Genomic DNA, 6,924 nt, shown 5'->3' with positions numbered 1-6,924 from the left:
TTTCCCTGAGGAAAACGCACACACGCACACACACACACACACACACACCAATACATTAGCTGGGAGGATAATGCACATGCACACATGCACCTGCAAAATACACGATATGACAGACATAGCATGCGGCCCATATAAATTTTGCATGTTATATAACAACATAGTTGTAACGAAACACTTGTATTGTTGTTATATTAAAGTCAAGATCGTAGAAACGTGGTGTTGTTGTGAACTTTTGAGCACAAATACATAATACACACTACGACAGACTGGCATGTCGCTCATTTAAATTACCTATTTACTGTAACCACACACTAATAATGAAACACTTATATTCTTGTTATGATGAAGTAAAGATCACAGAAGCGTGGTGTTGTTGTGAAGGCTTCATACATACCGGGCGGCGTGTGGTGGCGGAAGTGACGTTGTAAGCGTGCGCGGCGGAGCGCCCCGAGCGGCATGGAGGACGCACTTCCCTTTGACGACTTGATTAAAACCTTATTAAGAAATACGCGTCAAGTAGTTTTTCAAGTTTGTCAAACTATTTCACCGGTAAAACCGAACCTACGTTTTGAATATTATCTTCATTTTCTATATCATTATTACACCATCGGCCGCGTGGCCTAATGGATAAGGCGTCTGACTTCGAATCAGAAGATTGCAGGTTCGAGTCCTGCCGCGGTCGCTTCTTTTCTTCAATGTCCACTGTCTGTTTACAATGGGAACCTGATTCTTCAAGTAAGGTCTTATGTAGATGGTCATGACTTGCCGTTATCACTTGACAGACCTTGGTACTTTGTATAGCATTTCAATACATTATGTAAAATATATAGGTTTTATGACAAACCAACTCAATAATAATTGTTTATTTAAGATGCAGGCTATTGCCAATGGTCCCTTGCTTGGGAAATGCAAGAGGGCATTACTCTCCCTCTCATCCTTTCTATCTCCCTTTCTTTCACCCCCTCTCTCTCTCTCCCTCCCTCTGTATCTCTCTTACAGCCCCCCCCCCCCCCCCCACACACACACACACACACTTTAGCTCTTTCTCTCTCTCTTTCTATATCAGGTTTTCTCAACGGGGGCGCCCCCTGGGGGGCGTTCGTAGAACCTAGGGGGGCGCTGGGAACGAACACGGGGGTGTCACAACTTGTGTAGTGGTCATTATTTTTATACTTTTTTAAACTTTCATGGTTTTCAAATATTTTCGGTGCAAAAATAGGATAATTGAAATAAAAAGCCTATCTTCATATGGGTTTCTAAACCCTTCTATCGTCTCATTTACTTTTTACTTTATGCTCAGTACCGTCATGATGGTGGATGGGGCATTACACTAAGCAACATGAATCTCATCTCATATTACATAGTAAGGCAACACAATACGTGAATAAAGCTAACTCCGCTTAGCATGCCAATTGTGAACAATAGTACGTGCGCATTACGTGTAGACCACTGCACCGTCGCTCATTACGTCTGCGAACCGATAAACTTACTTACTTTCATAAGGTACGCACACCAACCGGCACATACGCATTTAACACTGATGTTACAGGCGCTTAACTTGTATAGTAACAAACTGCTTTACTTACTATTTGGCCGCAAACTTAAACGTGCTACTCGCCAACTCAGAACGAAGCGGATTTAAAGGCTGCACGTGCGCATGAGCGTTGCTAGGCAACGTCACGTAAAGAAAGGGAGTCTTTCGTACACTTTTTTATTGAACCCAAGTTCGCGGGTTAACAGATAAATAACCAATAAAAAATGTACACAAGCACTGTCACGTATTAAACTTCAATAGCTCAATAATAAAACCTCTTAATAAAACTCTGAATACTACACATTTTCTTGTCCAGAAGAAACCAAAACGGCACAGAAGTTTTTTTTATTCAAGCAATGTAGCACGAGTTGGAGTGGAGTTGGTAATGGATATAGCCTACCCACGGGTGTCGCAATTAAAAAAAAACAAAAAAGCTCAAAAAAGGTTGAGAAACACTGATCTAAATGAAGAAGGCCTTGTCTGCTATTCCCTCTTTCTTCCGGTAGAGGGCGCCGACAACGCGCGGCTGGCCCGTTGCCTGCTGTTCCCTCTTTTCTCCGGTAGAGGGCGCCATCAACGAGCGGCTGGCCCGTTGCCTGCTGTTCCCTCTTTTCTCCGGTAGAGGGCGCCATCAACGAGCGGCTGTCCCGTTGATTGTCAGAGCCTCTGGTTCCTAGGGGTCAGTGTCACACGGCCGTGCTTCTGCATGGCCTCGGCCAAGGGAGTTATTGTGTGTGTGGACTGAGTTATAATTTGTTCTCTGTTTATAATGTTAGCGGGAATAGGCTTTGGGGAAAATGTAGCCTATATTGTAGGTCTATTGATTTAGCCTATTTACATCCCTCAACCGCCCCCCCCCCCCTCTCCCAGAAGATAACCGTGTTTGTTATAGATCTAGAGAACAATGCAGATTCAACTTTTTTAATTTTTAATGCCTATTTTTTTTGCCCAATTATGCTCTGCTTTGACTGGTAGGATAAGGAATGCTGGGGGATGCTCATGTTTGCAGCTTATACAAAAAAATGGCTTATATGGTTTGGTTTATAAGTGCTGAGAAAACTACATATTGTAATTACAGTGAGATGGCTGTAGTTTAAAACTCTAAACTATTAAAGAAAGGGTTGTTGTTTTTCCTTAATTCGTGTGGTTATTTTTGGCCGAAAATGAGTGTTCCTATTTTAATAATAGGGATTTACTTTGTCAAATAACTCGTTAAGGTACAAATGCACATTGACCCCTCTGCAGATAGACGGATAGACGTGCATGAATGTAGGAATTTATTTAAATAAAGGATTCTGTTTTTCTATTCACTTCACTTAGGCTATCTATATTTGCTGACGCATTTTTGATTGTTCAGATAAGCCTTAATTGTAATAATATAGCCTTTTTTTGAAGCCTAGTGTTTCTGTAGTATATACGATGAGCATTAAGATAATCAGGGATCGAATATATATTATCTATAGGTTCTTAATCACGTTAGATATAAATCATACTTAATGTCCATCACAGCCCCCTCCCTGTCAGTCTCTATTCCTCCGGAGCGGTGGCCTGTAATCATCCTGAGAATAACTTTTAATCAGTCTAAATTCAGAGGGTTTGCGTCTGAACGACGGTTGAACAATGGATGTGCTGCACATATGTTGAATCCACGCTCACTCTGGGAGCCTGCATGGTCCCATTAAGGAAGAGGACGGTGCACACACACACACACACACACACACACACACACACACACACACACACACACACACACACACACACACACACACACACACACACACGCACACACACGCACACACACGCACACACACGCACACACACGCACACACGCACGCACACGCACGCACACACGCGAGCCCCTCGCCTCAGACCCCTGCCATTGGTCCCACGGCGACCTGCTACTGGCCTGACGTCACTGCAGGCGAGGTGTCACCAGCCTGCGCGCGGCGAGGAGGAGAGAGAGAGAGAGAGAGAGAGCCGAGGGGAAGAGATGACTCGCGAGCAGGACTTATCCGAGAGAGGAGCTGAACGCTGTGAGAGGACCCTCATCATGGAAGAACCGCTGCCCGCACCTAAGGATGCAATAAGTGTCTCTCGTTTGCGCGCGGCAGGATCGAATACAGGTACGGTCAACCACGTCTGCAGCGTCTCCTCCAAAGCATTTATTTTGGATCAGCAATTGGGGGGGAAAAAATGCTGTGTTTCATGTGTGCGTGCGTGTGTGTGTGTGCGTGTGTGTGTGTGTGTGTGTGCAGCCCATGCGTCTCATGACGGAGATGCAGGCCATATGTCTGTCACTACCACCAGGTATACAATTCAGGAGTTCACAGTTCCTGCATGGATTTTTTTTGATGGAGAAAGGCGTGCGTGTTATATATGTGTGTGTGTGTGTGTGTGTGTGTGTATGAATAGATATCCGGGGATCTCTTGCACGTTCGGTTTGGTTCCACTGAAGTCTGAAGTGTTTTGCATGCTATAACATGAATTATGCACGGGATGCAGCCTTACGACCTATTTAGATGAGCAGGAATTAGGTTTGGAAACAGCCCATGGGTGGGACTATGCAGGATCAGACCTAGTTCTAGAAATAGGCCATTTGCAACTCTCATTAAAAGTAGTCGTTATATGAGCTGCCTTGGGAGGGGGGGGGGGGGGGGGTAGCCTGCTTATAAGGAAACTTAAATAGTGAATTATAATTGGCCTTTGCCGAAACCCAATTCAGTCCACATTTAGAGTCTCCAGAGTGGGGTACTTCGAACGGCTTCTCCTGCAGGCCCCATGAACAGCGCCTCCGTCAGCGGGCAGGGTCCTTCTGACAGACCCCTCTGCGACCACCGAACCAGAGAGGCGGGTTTAAGTTGCATGCGTTCTTCTAAAGCTTAACCCGTTTTTTTTTGTTTTTTTTGGTTTATGGTTAATAAACACGGTTTACGCTCCGTCGTAGATATGGGACTTTGCAGTTTCTGTGTATTTTTGTGAGTGAATTGTAATTTAATTGAGGCAGTAATAGGGGCTAGTGCAGTGTTAATGCCATGCTATGGGCAGGGACACCCTTTACGCCTTGCAGGCTGCATGTTAAGAATTGTATTGTTGTTATTATTTATCTTATTTTACCCATTGAGATTGCATGGTGGTATAGGCCTTATCATGAATATGTGATATTGTAATGCGTTTAGGGAAATAATATGACTCACGTGGACCATGCAGGCCTACGTTACAACATTATATTTTCAACCGTATGGCTTGAGTAAAATAAGCTCATACTTATTTATTTTTGGCCTATTTATAAATGTCTTATTTTTCTGAATGATATTAATGTGATATAATTAACTCCATGAGAACGTGAATGGCAGTATGAATGTCGTGTGGATGTGAGAGAGGCCTTGACGGTCACTTGGGTCCTCAAATGCATAAGTAAAGATACATACTATTCTACACAGGCCAATGTGTATTTATTAAGAACAGACAGTAGCCTACTATTTGCATATTGAGGCTTCAGTGTATTTAAAATACACGAGGCACGCACTGCTATGACTGTAAGCCATTTTAGCGTGGGCTGTGTCCTATAATGGTGATGAGTCAGTATAGGACAATGTCAAATACATTTCTCTGAGTAACAACAGGACACGTGCTAAGTAATAATAATAATAACAATAATAATAATAATAATAATAATAATAATAATAATAATAATAATAATAATAATAATAATAATAAACGAATATGTTTTTTAAAAACCTTTTCCGCAGATGACGCAGAACAGCGAGGTGGAAACGTGCCACGTCCCTCGCACGACAGGAGGTCTGTTTCTGTCTTTGGTTATCTAGCTGTATGAGTTTTAAATCCCTGTCATAAAGCTAGATAACCGAAAGTAGAAATGACTTCCATTACTGACGTCTACAGACTGCAGGAGGATTGACGCTGTCTCCCAAAAGGTAAGCAGCATATAGGACCACACACCAGACCTGCCGTATCCTGTTGTCCTGACTTAAATCAAGTCGATCGAAGCCGTCAATTAACAATAGGCCTACTTAATGGGTAGCAATAGTTAATTGAAGGTCTGGCTGATGAATTCCATGCCTTTGCAAAAGATTACAGCCTCATAATTGTGTTGACCTAATCGTGGTTGTTACAGGGAATGTAAGTGGGGATAGTTGAGCCCTCTTTGAACTTATCTTGTCTAATAATGTCGACTTATTTTCACGTTTAAAACGAATGCAAAAGTGACAGCGTGTCCGTCGTGATGCAGGCTAACAGCAGAGAAGCGACAGGCCCTTATTTTGGCGGGTACCGTTGACGACGGCGGCCCACGCGGGCAGCACGTGGTGCTGAATATTAAACAGGCGCCCCGCTGGGAGGGAAAAGAGCGCGCGGACTGCTTGTCAACGAGGGAAGCGAATTCATTTTATCACCTCGCTTCTCTATTTTAGTATTTAGAAATCATTTGTTAACAAATTAACACACACAAATATTATTGCATCTTTAAAAAAAAAAAAAAAAAAAGCAACCAATTAGCCCACGTTTTTTTTTGTCCAAGACGGTTGACTTAAAAATCAGTTTTTAAAGGTAGATAATACGAGGAGAAGTGGGGGAAAAAAAACAGATAAAGCACCTCCACGATTGGGCCTTTAGAAGGAGAACTGCTGAGTGGCTGCTGAAGTAGCTCAGACACTCAGGGTTAAGAAAAACACTCGGCGCCTTCATTTAAAGTCGTGGCCGGTTGTGCGAGGCGTTCTCTCCCCCCGATGCATTGTGTCTCGCTTCAATGGCGGTGGGGTGGGGGGACACAGGGGCCGGGGGGGGGGGGGGGGGGTCAGAGGACGTGGGTCTGAACCCTACAGCAGGGCCACTCAGAGGGCCTTGGTTCTTCCTGGGGGCCAGAGAATGCGGTCCTGATTGGGGGGGGAGAGAGGTGGAGGGCTAAAGTAAAGAGATGAGTTTCCATTCACCCAGTTAACTAGCTGTGGCAGCCCGTGCTTACGGAGGCTAATTGCTTTAATTCAGAGGGAGATACTGAATGTACACGACCGGAGCTGGCATGTTGTTGGGTGGTCTGTAGCCGGCGAGGGGGCAACGCAACGCGAACAGTGAACAGGGAAAAGTCTTCTATGGAAACGAGGACTCAGAAGTGTCTTGTTTAAAATGTTGAAATATCGAAGCACGTCAGGCAAATGGATGCCCGCCTATTCTTGTACAGTATGAAGGGGAATTATGTTTTTATTGTTTTATCATGTTACCTGCCTTGCCTACACACTCTCTCTCTCTCTCTCTCACACACACACACACACACACACACACACACACACACACACACACACACACAGACACACACAGGTATGCGTGCATGCACACGCACACACACACACACACACACACACACGCAAACCAAC

General features: G+C 44.2%; 1 non-coding gene across 1 annotated transcript; it reads left to right on the top strand.

Moving 5' to 3' along the window:
- Positions 1 to 609: 609 nt before the first annotated feature.
- Positions 610 to 682, top strand: AC3HAE_027830 (transfer RNA arginine (anticodon UCG)). Its single transcript has one exon. It is a non-coding gene; the product is annotated as a tRNA-Arg (tRNA).
- Positions 683 to 6,924: the final 6,242 nt, after the last annotated feature.

This window comes from Micromesistius poutassou (assembly GCF_964030765.1).
Source record: "Micromesistius poutassou genome assembly, chromosome: 13".
Taxonomy (NCBI): domain Eukaryota; kingdom Metazoa; phylum Chordata; class Actinopteri; order Gadiformes; family Gadidae; genus Micromesistius; species Micromesistius poutassou.
The sequence above is the reverse complement of the archived record's forward strand: the minus strand, read 5'-3'. Positions and strand labels throughout refer to the sequence as shown.